This window comes from Miscanthus floridulus, chromosome 14, assembly GCF_019320115.1.
Source record: "Miscanthus floridulus cultivar M001 chromosome 14, ASM1932011v1, whole genome shotgun sequence".
NCBI lineage: Eukaryota > Viridiplantae > Streptophyta > Magnoliopsida > Poales > Poaceae > Miscanthus > Miscanthus floridulus.
The window spans coordinates 26,385,736-26,399,628 of NC_089593.1; positions in this window are offsets into that span (position 1 = coordinate 26,385,736).

The window sequence follows — 13,893 nt, forward strand, 5'->3', positions numbered from 1 at the left end:
TTTAGTGAATAGTCACGGATACACGTCGGCCATTGGATTAAGTAAGCATTAGTTCCAAATATGGGTTTTGGCCGATGGATGAATGCTAAATGGAATCCTAAGTGCGGATCAGAATCAATGGATTTCTTAAACAAAGTTTTGTGACACTTAATAAAATGCTTGACCTAGGTTGATTAATCATTTGACCTTTGGTATGAAAGATTCTGCGGGACGTTATCCTGGCATTTGATCGATACTCGATAGCCGATTCGTTTAGTCATTGGCTCTAATAGCCGGTACCATAAGGGTATCGCCTCTAGTTCAAAAAATGAGATCTAAGATGAAAATCTTCAAAGACATAAAAGCCGATACGATACGTATTGCCTCTAGAGCAAAGAATAAAAACAAAAATAGTCATACACAAGAGCATTGCACTAAGACACATTCATGAAAAGAATAGGAGTCTTTGTTCATCGGATTACCCTAGATACAATCTAATCAAAGACCTTGTTCACCACATCCTGGGCGGATGTGATGTCTACTATGGCCTCCGCTGCCATAACAAATTCTTCAAGCAGGTCCTCATGTTCCTCAGGGCCGTCGCCCATTGGGAAACCAGTCTCCATGGCATGGAGCCCGTACCCATCTTGGACTTGCGCCGCGGTCAGCGCCACCGCCACACCATGATGAACGCCGTGGAGGGTGATCTTCTCAACGCGGGCTGGGATGTCTTGAAGACGAGCGTCGATGGGAGAACCCCGAGCATTGACGACGTCTGTGGCCGCGTTCGCCGCCAGTTGGAGGGACTCCAATTGCACCATTTGGGCTGGCGATTACAGAAGACTATCAAGACAAAGGCAATGAAAACCAGAATAGAAGCATTCATGGAACTCATCTTACCTGCCACCGTGGCGTCAGACTCAGCTAGCCATGCTCAAATGGCGCTGGCCTCCTACTCAGCCACATTAAGGGCCACTTGGAAGACCCCTAGACGGATCTCAGGCTAGCTGTTTTTCTAAATCGCTTCGAAATACCGGTCCTCCACCGCCCTCCATTCTTGGAAGAAGCGCCGAGCATCGTCTCCATCATACGAGGTGGAAGAGTCCGACAACGAAGCCGGCGCGGAAGATGCAGCATCAGAGGGCTTGCTGGCCCTAGGGAGGAGACAAAGACTGTCATTCACGATGAACCTATAGGCGAGTCAAAAAATATCGTCATCATGAACAGAGGATATCAATCTCACCTCATATGTCGGAGGTGCTGGATCATTGGCATGTTCTCCTCCAGGACCTCCTCCGTCGTGCGCTTGCCGTGGTTCTCCTCATCGGCCATGAAGTTGATTGAATCTATAGGAAGAGAGAAAGGCCGCTATAGAGTTCTGTGAGGGCAGAGAAAGGCAAAGAAATAGGAATGGTTGCAAGTGCGGATGTGTTCAAGGCCGGAGCCCTTGGTCGGTATTTGAAGCCATAGGACGAAGGGGTGAATGCATAGGGTCGTGTAAAAGGCAACCACAATTAATAGGAGGTGAAGCATCACCTCACTGGTACCGAAGAGAATACGACACCAGATGACTAGGGATAGAAGATCGAAGGGCTCTCTTAATAAAGGTCATGTTTTCAGACCAAGATAGGATTAAAACCAAGAGTCTGGAATCGGCTATTTTCAAAATCGGCTCTTTAGCCAAAACAAAGGTGATCAATCGACTATGACAGTCCTTTAGCCTCATGCCTATTCAAGTTCCCCTTGGCCAAAAGAATTTCATGATAAAAAGACTCCCCTGAAGTTTGTGTCACCTTCAGGACCTGATCTTCAAAAATGGAGAAGGGAGACAAGACTCTGGAGAGGGCTGGGGATGAATTACCCTTGATGGCCAAGAGCAAAAGAGCTGATAGAGTTGCCTTATGAACTCATGTGTATCCATAATACAGTCCCTCCATGGGAAGTTCAAACTGGATCGAGGCGCATTATGTTGCAGAGCGATTTATCAGCCGAAGTCTATAAGAAATTTTGTGATGAATGACTTAGAAGACTTGAGTTGCCTTCGGCTGTGTGCTCTTGAAAAACATTGAAGCCCAGAAACCGAGGATTGCAAAATATTACAGTTAAAAGGTCAAGAATGAGCAATTCTCTGAGAGAGATTTGGTCTGGAGAGTAAAATTGCCGATCGGGTCAAAGGACAACAAATCCGGCAAAGTGGTCACCTAATTAGGAAGGACCTTATCGGATCAAGCGTTGTGCGCCTGGTAATACTTATATTTTGAAAACACTGAAAGGAGAAGAAGAATTTGGCAGAGCAATCAAATGGGGAATATTTAAAGGAATATTACCCTAACATTTGGATTAATACTTGACAACCAATTTGCTCGGTTGTCAGCACTAATAGCTGATACCAGAAGGGTATTGCTTCTAGTGCGAAGATAAACCCAGAGGGGTAAAAGCTGGTACAATGTGTATCGCCCATTGGAGCAAAGCAAACACGGATAAAGTGATGCATATAGTATGAAGTACAAAACAAAAGGAAAATCACTCAAGATGGAGAAATTCTTTGCTAATATCACCAATTACAAACTATGGGCTGGAAAACACTTTGGCTACTATATCATCGGCCTGAGAGATAAAGGCTACGAAGTTAGCAGCACTGAAGAAATCCTTAATCAGGCATTCATAATCCTCAGGGTGTGCCGCGGCTGGGAAACCATGGGGAAGGAATTGAAGCTCGTGGCCAGAATAGACTTGCATAGAAGTCAATGCCATGGCGGCACCATGGCGAACGCCATGGAAAGTGACCTCCCTGACATGGTTCGAGATGTCGTGCAGGTGAACTACCAGGACGGCGCCTCTGGCATTGACAAATCCCACTGCGTGCTCCACAGCCAATTGGAGGCTCTCCAGTTGGGCAGACAGATCTAAAAAAGATTCAAAGGGGAGAAAATTAGAGTCTTGAAGATGAAATTGAAAGGAATCAAAGGTTATGATAGATATCTCACCCGTAATTCTAGCCTCAGCCTTGGCCAACTTATCCTCTAGTGAATCGACCTCAGGAGGTGATCGACATCGAACCATGGCCAGGGCCGATTCTGTGAGGGAGAGACATTCAGCGAGACTCTGGCCATGCCGATCAATGGAGGCAAGTAGATCATCGTTGTCAATCCACCTCCTTTGATAACAAGGGAGCTGGCGATAAGTTGTTAACGAAGAGGTCCCTAAAGGTCGAACGAAGTCAGTCCTATCCCCTGAGGCAATGGGGCACCAAGAGTTGTACCCTCCTGACGATGAAGGCGCTGACATGATGATGCAAGTCCGTTGAGGGCCTCCTCAGCAAACTTCTTGCTGTTCTCCATGATCTAAAACCTACAGAAGAGCAGGAACTATACTAAGGACATGGAAGGTTTGAGGTGAAGTGAGTTGTTTTTTGATCCCTAGACATGGCCCGTATATATAGCCCGAGAAGGCAAAGAGGTAGATTTCGCCAGCGGTGTGAAATTGAAATCAGATACGAAAAATGATCGACGCTCTGAGAATTCAGGGAACAAATAACGAAGAGATAATAGATTCGAACTTATTGCTTCCCCAAAAAATATCATAGGACAGATGTGAAGAATTTACATTGACTGGAGATCAACCCATCAAGACTTCTTTGGATTGAAGGGAGTCCAGGTCCCCACAAGGCCGAAGGTCATCGTGAACCGAATTACATCAACCCATTGATAAAAGTGTACCGGAGAAGGGAAAGGCCGCCCGCCTGACAGATGCCCAGCCAATTTCTCGGTGAACTAAGAAATTGTGGGAAAGAAGCCTATGGCTTTCCCGGTGGGCGTTTGGTGGAACAAACAAGGGGAAGGTGTACACACATTTTAGCCCTTTCAAATACTAGAACAGCTTTGCGAGCAAGGAGAGAAGACTCAGGTGATATCACAAGAATTCTTCTAACCGCAATAGCTGGTCTTCTTGCTCAATGAGGCGCTAGAATGAGCGACACAATCACCCTATGCACAAGAATTCTTCTAACCACTCAAGATCTTCATAGCAAAAGGATAGACCATGGAGGGTCCAGCGGAGTCGGAAGCACTCGAGAGGGCAGATAGAAGAGAAACATGGCTGAATTATTGAGTTGCTCTTGCTAGGGTCGGATAGATATTTTATAGCCGGCCTGAAAAAATGAATCCAAGTGCCCGTGAAGCAATGATGCTCTTGTAAAAAGTTTTGAAGCATGGGCTCATGAGCTTTCATAGGCGACAACAAATGGTAGACCCCAGATCAAGATTCTCTACCCATGACTGTAGACCTATCGGGGGTACAGATGCGATAATTTTGGAATAAAATTACTTCTATCCCAAAATTGGGGGGCATGTGTTTACACCAAAATTTAGAAGAAGAGGCGCAAGAGACTCGAAAGCTCCCAAGATCATGTCGGCAGGGAATCAATTGTGTGTAGATCAGAATCAGCTGATTTGAACGTAGCACTGGAATCGGCTTTCTTTAGGCAGCGCTAGCAGATAACGACAAAGGCTACGATCGGCGCCGAGACAAAACATGATGGACTCTACAAAAGGGAAAGATTAGAGTCCAAGTTATCTTAAATTAGGAATGTTTTCTCTTAGGGCCAAAGATTGTGATGAGTCATGCTTAGATAGGAGTCATATGTAGGTCCTGGGTATAAATATCAAACCCCAGCTATTGTAAAGGACACACAATCCATAAAATACCAGTTATTTACTTTTTTCGGCTCCAGCCACCCCTTAGGAGTAAGAGTAAAGTAGATCTCGGTGAGTTCTTTAGCAAATACGGCTGCATCGATCTAGTCGACCTCCGATATTGCTTATTGCATCCATTATTTATTTAATTACAGCAATATCACTTCGCCTGATTGGGATTGATCTAGATCGGCCTTACATCTTTTTTAACCCATCGTTTGTTAATCTAAATTGATATGATTTGCACTTTAAATGATGACTTAATGTTTTATCGGCTGTTTTACATCAATCTTGATCGTGCATAGCATGCGGTTAAGGCATGTTTGATCTTGAGTAGATCTATTGGCTAGCGAAAACTGTTCCATGACCCATTATCACGGCCTGTGTGATTTTGCCTCACACCCCACTATTAGCACCGTGGAGTGGGGATCATTATTTGGTAGATCTATTTCTGAGAGGGCATGACCTTAACTGTGCGCTATGCTTGAATCGGCTGTTTTAGCCGATATCAAGCGCTTTCACGAATAGTTCGCATCATGAGATCGTTGAAGTAGCGATAGGTTGAAAGGTGTGTTAGCCCCATGATCTTATTATTGTATTATGGCCTACATGATTCTACCTCATGCCCCACTTATATTAGTAATAAGTTAGGGTCGTCGAGTCTATTGTTGTTTCTAAGGCCTGCATGATTCGGCCTTATGCCCCACTGGTTATAGCGATAGATGAGATCTAACATATTCATTAGATTTATTTCTATTAAATGGTTAAATGTTGATGAACTATTTCTTTTATAAAGGAGTTTGGTTGCTTGCAGTCATTGGCTTAGCATGAATTAATTATCGTTGATATCTTATTGCCATTGACTAATATTTGTCCAAAGAATGATATTCATCCTGAACGATAACTGATTCTTCTTACACAACCCCATGAGCTTTAACCGATTTATTCTTATGGATATGCTGGAATCGACTATTTAGTTGATCTCCTTTCATATCAGCTCTCAGAGCCGCATATTCGGGACTGTCTAGCAACACCAACATGTTTTGCCCTTAATTACTGATAAACTTTCTCTCCTTGTCAATTGCAGGGTCAAATTGACTGGCACGTCTTGGGAGGAGTGCGTAGGAACGACCATCCCTGCACTGAAGCTAGGCGGATCTCCAGCTCCATCGAGCGGACCCTTCCGGCTTGCTCGTGTGCCCTCGGCACGGGATGAAATTCTGTGTCGACAGGTAGCATGGGAGCAGTGGGCCCTGTTCTACAGCGAGGAGTGTAGGATCTGCAATGAGTGTCGTTGGTTCTTCCTTGATTGCCTGTGGACATGAGTGCTGATATGTTTATATATTTGGATGATATGATCGAAACTTTTGCTTTTGGTGATGGTTGATGTTCGATCCGGAGAAGCAGTGATGAAAACTGAGATGATTTAGTTGTAACTCATGTTATATTGCTGTTTGTGATGGTGTTTGTGATGTTCCACACTACTCTATTGAGCCGCCTCTACATATAGACGCCGAATTTTAAAAATTAACTACTAAAATTTGAATTTTTTAAATGACCTTGGATGGAGAAAGAACCAAAATAACAGTTATAGATCTCGAAAAGCCATTAAACTTTGTAGTTGACAACTTTTTCATTTAAAATCATCTTGTCATCGAAAACTAAGTTTAAATTTCCAAAAATTTGAAATTTGAATTTTGAATTTTTAAAATGACCTCAGATGGAGAAACTACCAAAATAAAAGTTGTGGATGTTGAAAAGTTATGAAACTTTATAGTTGACAACTTTTTGATTTGAAATCCTCTTGTCAACCAGACTAAGCATTCATCCACAAAAGATTTCTTGTTAGAGACGCGTGTTGTAAAAGCGCGTATCTAGTAGTAAAATGAAAGGCAAAAAATTTGTACCCCTATGGGGAACGATCCCGAGACCTTCAGGCCCACAACCCCGTGAGTTAACCATTGCGCTACGTTCGTAAGTTCAAACGGGGAGCGGTGTTTATTTTTAAAAAGGTTTCCCATACATTAAAACAAGGTGGCGATGGGGCCGTCCTGTCGGGGTCCTACTTTAGACCCGTGTTATTAACAATCGTCTGTAGTAAGCCAATTGAGGAACTGTCCGCAGTCATTCGCATCCAAAGGGTGTCACTTCACCACTCCAACAGAGAGAGGAGTGGTAGTTCAAAGCATTGGAACTGCAACTCCTTCACTCGCATTCACTCCGGCCTCTCGTCTCTCCACTCCTCTCTTGCCTTCCTCACCACGCATGCAGCCGCCTCCACTCCTGCCGCCTCCTCAGCCCACAGCCACTGCCATTGAAGATGACGAGGCTAGAGAGGCGACACAACCTGAGGGACAAGAAGATGGGGAGGTTCACCCGCCATTCCTTGTCCTCGGTAGTGGTGAAGGAGGAGGTGAGCCCCCTGTCAGGGTCCAAGAAGATGTCGGCCTTCAAGAAGAAGGTCGTCCCGATCGCCCCATTGGGGTTAAAGAATAAGGCCGTTGTCATCACTAGGAAGGAGAAGCACCTGGTGGCGTTGATGAAGGAGAAGCAGCTGGCGGTGGCGAGGAGGAAGGAGAGGAAGGCCTTGCCCGCCTCATCCTCTCCTATGAAGAAGAAGGCTAGGCAAGACATGCCCTCTTCCTCGACCGCGGCACCCTCGTCCTCGGTGGTGGCATCGAGGGCAGCAGTCAAGAAGCCAGCGGTGGTGCTCACTGTGGACTCAGATAGCGAGGAGGAAGGCAACGCAAGCAGCGGTGGTGGCGGCGCCTTCTTCCTCGGCCATGGCATCGAGGGTAGCGGCCACCAAGATGTGTGACCACTGCTTTGAGGGAGGAGCCAGGATGTGCCGTTTATGGCTCTGCGGTGGCGTCAACTACGGTGAAGTCAGCGGTTCAAGCTCCACCCATGGCCAGGTAATGCACACTCTTTAGATTACAACTGCTTATATATAGGTTTTCTTTCTTAATTTCATGACAATTTTGTTGGTAGCCTCTGAATTGGATGAGTTTGTTGCTAAAATAATTTGTCTCATGCCATTCTCTCATCCTGGACCCAGATGTAGCAGAGAAAACAACTTAGTGTAGAATAAATGCAGATGCATCTCAAGTTTTTATACAAGCAATGTAAACTATCATATATTGTATTTTGCAACAACATTGTGATTTGAGTAGATTGCTTTATTTAGATGTTTATCATAGATCAATGATTTTAATCTTGTGAATAATTTTGATGGTGCCACTTCAATATTTTAGCATTGTGATTTGAGTAGATTGGGTTTCATCTCTTTGGAGCAGCTCTAAGTCTTTATGTGCATTGTTAATGGCAGCTAGATGTTTTATTTTTCTAATTTGCTATGATTCTGGTGTTCACAAGGTCATAGACTTTGTAGCCTATAATTGATTATATAAAACTTATATGATTTTGATATGTATGCTGGAAAATGAAACTTATATGAATGCAAATGAAACTTATATGTAGGTTTTTTGTCACAGTATCTAGATTTATGCTGGATTTTCATATATGTTCATATAACTGTTTCTGTGCATATAAGTTCGATCTTATCAGCTCCCTCTAAGTACCATGCATGAGGCCCTATAGGCAGTGGTTTTGAAACCCATCATAAAGAGCATAGGCGGTCTTCAGCGGAGTGTTGACAAACTCAAGAAAGAGAAGGCTAAGAACGAAGAGAAGGAGAAGCATCTCAAGAAGAACCTGGACGACCTTGGTGACCACCTAGCGTCTGTGGTTTAGAATGTGCATGACCTCCAGAGCAAGTTGCCTCTGCTGTCGGCGAACAACTAATGATGATGTGATGTTGTGTTAGTTTTTGCTAATGAAACTATGTGAATGTAAACTCTGTGATGACGTACTTTTGGTGATGATGTAATTACTATGATGAAGTAGTAAAACTTGGTGATGCAAACTCTGTCACATACTTTGGCTAGAAATGCATCTATCTATATATTATTACATATATATATTGTTGCTAGTTTTTCAATGGCTGGAGTGAAAATGGAAGAATATAAGCAAATTCATCAATGCTTTAGTAATAAAAATCACATTTTTCAGTATACTTAGTTCACATTGCAAGTTTCACACAAGCAACTTCATCACAGTTTCACACAAGCTCACCACTGTTCATAGAGAAGCACACGCCAGAGAACAGGAGGCCAAAGGTGAGAGTAGGGAGGACCAGGGAGGAGAGTTGAGCACGCCGGCGATCCACTGTAGCTCGAGATGGCGAAGCATGGTCGGAGCACACCTGATCGAGTACACTGAAGAGAGGAACGAGTTAGAGTTGTGGTGCGGCGGACACTAAACGGCGGTGCAACAGTGCTCCAGCAGATATAGCACGGTATAGGTTAGTCTAAGGCCTCAGGCAGCATCAGCAGCTCACCGCGATGTTGATGCGCTGCTTGGTTGAACCGGGGATGAGGCAGAGCTAGATGCCCAGCGGTGATGGCGAGTGCGGTAGTGCGAACTAGTGACGAGGTCACCGTTCTGCCATGACCTATGTGGTAGAGGTAAAATAATGGAGCCAATGAGCATCACGGAGTTGCAGGAGAGCTAAAACAATAAACGAATTCACTAGAGGAGCGCCAAAATGAGCTGGCCACGGCGAGCTACTCATGGCGGCCATGGTGGCACGGCCGTAGTGGCAACCGACGCCGAAGGCAATTGCGGCGGCGAGAGGTAGCTACAACGGTTCGAGGAGGACCGCAAGAACTAGGCAGAGCTGGGAGCTCCGGATTTTGCCGTCGAGCGGTGTGACGGTGCTCCGGCAGAGAAGACGGAAAGAGAGGAGCGCTGGTGGCTCGAGCTTAAGACTTCCTCAACTACGCCTGGCCGCCTACGCGGCGTGGCACTAAGGCTGCCCACCGTCGCCTGCTACAGCAATGAGCCCCTCCGGCCTGCCGCCCACCACAGCAGCACGCCCCACCACCTACCGCGCGCCCATCCTTCCGCTCCTGCCTACGCGCTGCGTATCTACCCACCGCCTGCGATCGTGTTGCGCAACTCCGGCCGCCTGCAATCGCGTTGCGCAACTCTGGCCGCCGCCCGCCAACTCCACCCACGCTCCTCAAAGCTGCGCAAGAGACACTGCCCACTGTGTTCCGTACGCGCCAAGTACCTCCCTCTGCCCGTTAGCACGTGCCAACGGCTAAGTACACAGGCCAAGTACTACAAACACGTGTATGGAACACACGTCTGCACAAAGTATAGACGGTATAGAGCAGCACGCGTCTGCTACAAGTAGGATTACTCAAGACGCTGTTGGAAACACGCGTCTCCAACAACATACGTGTCTGCAATAAGAGATCTTACTACAGACGCGTGTCACGTACGTGCGTCCATAGAGTTTGATCCCGTTATCCGAGACTTAGAAATCACAACACGCGTCTCTAATAATTGCTGCAGATACAAACGTGTTTTATATACACGCGTTTGTAGATTTAGCTCAGACGCATTTTACCAACACGCGTCTGCAGTAAGCGCTTATTACAGACGTGTATTGACCTCGCCGGACCGGTGACCCCTACCGGCGACTTACTACAGACATGCGTCAGGAAGACGCGTCTGTAGTTGTACTACAGCAGACGCGCTTTACTGGTCGCATCTGTGGTGAGCTGGTGGATATGTGGCTTTTTATATAGTGTAGGTGTGCCAGCTGCACTTTGTGAAAATCAATATTTATCACTTTAAAAATTCTTTCTTTTTAATTTAGTTTAATTCAAATAGGAGAGTATGCAGAAAGACAGAAAGACAATAGACTTAAGTGGTTATCGCTTCTCCTTGTTCGTGTTCATCTCGTGCTAAACCTGATATATCTTGAAAAGGGTGGGGCACTAGTGTGCTCACTAGATCGCACATTATCTGTCAAGATTTCGTTCGCAGCGTCGGGTGGAATTCATCCCACCAGATAGGGAGCGTAGCTCAGCTGGTTGGGTTTCTTGTGGTGGAATCTGCCCACCCGGGTTCAAGCTAGTCCCCGACTTGACACGGGTGCTCGCATTTTCCTAGATTTATTTATTCTAGGATTTAACGACGCTATTCTTTTAGTGGTAGGCGATGTGCCCGTCGACAGCGAGGCGCCTATGGTGACTTCATCAATCTTGAGATTTGTTGGTCCAACTCAGTTTTTCGAAGGTGCTTATAGAGATAGAATGTGTGTGCGTGCGTTCATAGGGGTGAGTCTGCGCTCGTGTATGTGAGCATATGCGTCAGTAACTGGGTCTCGTAAAAAAAGACATGGCTTGATGCACCACAGCATGCCATATGTGGAAGGACAACATTGAAGCCGAGGTAAGCCATCCTCTTGCCAATCCCATAAGTCAATCAAAAAAAACGAGAAACAAGGTATCTTGGGAAAGTAAGCTTCTACTTGAAGTACGAGATGGGTGTGGTTTCATCCGCTTTATGAGCACGAGATCATATGGTGGATCAAACACTCCATCTGTGGAGTGCAAAAAAGCATAGGATCCCAATAATACTGGCAACTCCAACCCTGGGTTTTGGTTGATTCATGAGGGGTTTGCCGAATTAGTACATGATGTGTGGAAAAAATGAGAAAAGAGGCTCAATACCACTCGGGATATGGCAAAATAAGCTTTGAAAATTATGTCATCATTTGAGGAGTTGGGCCAAGAATGTAAGTGGTGCTTATAAAAAGGAAAAACAAGATATAAGAATCTAAAATTAATCTCAAACATGTATTAAGATTGGTGCATTTGCTTAGAGAGGAAATTAGGTGGTACCAAAGATCCAAAGCAACCAACTTATTGAAGGGTGATTGTAATACCTGATATTTTCAGTCGTTGGTTGCCAATGGAAAACATCATAAAACAAGAAATATTCAATTGGTAGACAGTGATCAAATCTTTGTAGAAAGATTAAGCAATAAAGTCTCACGTTACTCATTATTATAAAGGGTTGTTTGGACAACCAAATGAGTCTCCTATATCCTTGGTCAAATTGCAAATTGAGGATACAGGTCAAGTGGGCGATGCTTAGTATGAGGCTTATAGAACCATTCGTTGAAAAAAAAAGAATAGGATTTGGCAGGTGACATGGCAGGCTAGCTACTCTTATGCATGCACTCTTACTGCTGCAGCAAGGGTTGGATCAAATTTGGGCAATGCTACCGTACATCTATTACCTCGTAGGAAGTAATAACTCAAATAAATCTGGACCATTGATTTTTTAGATTTTATGAATTAATTAAATAAATTAGTAAGCTAAGGAAAGGAGGGAAAATCCATCAAACCCTCTAATCACGTAAGAAACGGATCTGCACTTCCTTTCTCCGTATACACAGGGAGCAAGGACGCGGAATCCCATCGGCGCATGCTACGCAAGCGGATGAGGGGGGTGTTTGCGTTATTTAACATTTCCTTTTAATTATTTGATACACGGTTGATTTTACAAATCCTTTTGATACACGATTTATTTTACAAATTGACACATTACCAAAACACCGTTATATACAATCTTAAATCCAAACTTAATTTTTGTTGTCCGCTTCCGTATTATGCTACACGTTCGTTCTTCTGAAACCACGAAAGCTAATGCAATGAAGATCTCTAGAACCAAAAGTGATTTTGAATTTTTGATGCATGTAATAATTCATACTTATTGGCATGACACCACCAGAAAGAACGATTATTCTACATAAATTACACGTTATTTACATGCATCAAAAATATTTGTCACGTCAAAACATCGGGGAAATTACACGTTACAAATCTTACATGTGGATTCATCAACAAGTACACGTTAGACTTTACATGCATCAAAATATGTCACATCCAAAATTCCAAAATAAAAAGATTTGCCACATTCAAAAAACCAGATACGGGTCAATTAGATCAAGAGCAAAAAAATTAATCTAGAACTTTCCTTATTTATTTTATTTTCCTAAATAAGAAATTAAATAAATTTATATTTCACATATTACCATTCCGATCTAATTGAAGAGATGGCTCACAGTCATGTGAGGGTACCACAGCAAACCCCATCAAATTTACATATGGTTATTCTTGTACATTTTTGCATTCAAATTGGATCCTGAGTTTTTTTTTATAACGGAACTACGGTAGGCTTATGCCGACCTGAACGTGAAGATGTAAAGTTTGTCGCATTCAAATTGTATTGAAGATGTAAAGTTTGTTGCACGCACAGGATTTGAGAAAACGTGAAAAAGAAAAGGAGAGAGAACAACAACTAGCTAATTACAGAGCCTTTGGATCATAGCTAGGGACGACATCTGCTATTTTGGTAGCTTTAGCAGGTCGGTTAGGTGAAATACTGACATTCCAATATAACAGGCAATGTTCTTTAATTTTTTCTACGACTTTGCATCATTGTATTCAGGTCCGGATGGGGGCCGACACAGATACGTCACTTGATGACACGACACGAGTTTACCAAAAGCATATAGTCCAAGTTTATAGGGAATATATATGTGTGGTCGGTCATTTGCTGAGCGTTCTAGTCTTCTAGAAGGGCTACCTACCAGGCTACTACCTCATGCACACATCATAGTGGCATAGTTTCTCGTGAACATCACCCGTTTGGCCAATCTAGCTGGAACCATTTAGGGCTCCTTTGGATAGTGTGGTGGAAAAGGCATGTGGGTTTGAGCCCCCAAGGGGAATTTTCCACTGCACCTGCCACCCCTGCCCGCCCAGGAGACGGAATTCCCTTGGGGGGAAATTACCGGCTACCGTTTGGAAACCACCGGGATACAAATCCCGGCCAGACAAAAAAATATTCAAAAAAATCAGAAAAAAATAAAGATTTCAAAAATACAAGAGAACATAGGTTCATCTCACAGCTGGTCATCACCATTGGCTTTAGATGAGTGTGTTAAGCAACCCAAGAAAACAGACAAGAGTCCACAGGTTTACGACAAAAGTACATATTACATTAATCTTGCTGCATAACCAGGTAGAATTAACAACTGTCTCGGCATAACTGCACTACACTCTATCCCTCACAACCAGCATCAGCAAGCTAGAGCATATAGAATCAGCCCTGCAATTGGATGAAGAAAAATCACTATTAGTCGATGCAATGTAATATTTGTAAAATGGTGCAATGTAAACACAGACTGAAACTAATTCAGATACTTAAGAAATACAACTCATCTCCAGAAAAAGCTGCACCGTAAATCCTACCAAACAGTGAAATGCATAATATTGGAGCTAATGAACTGTTT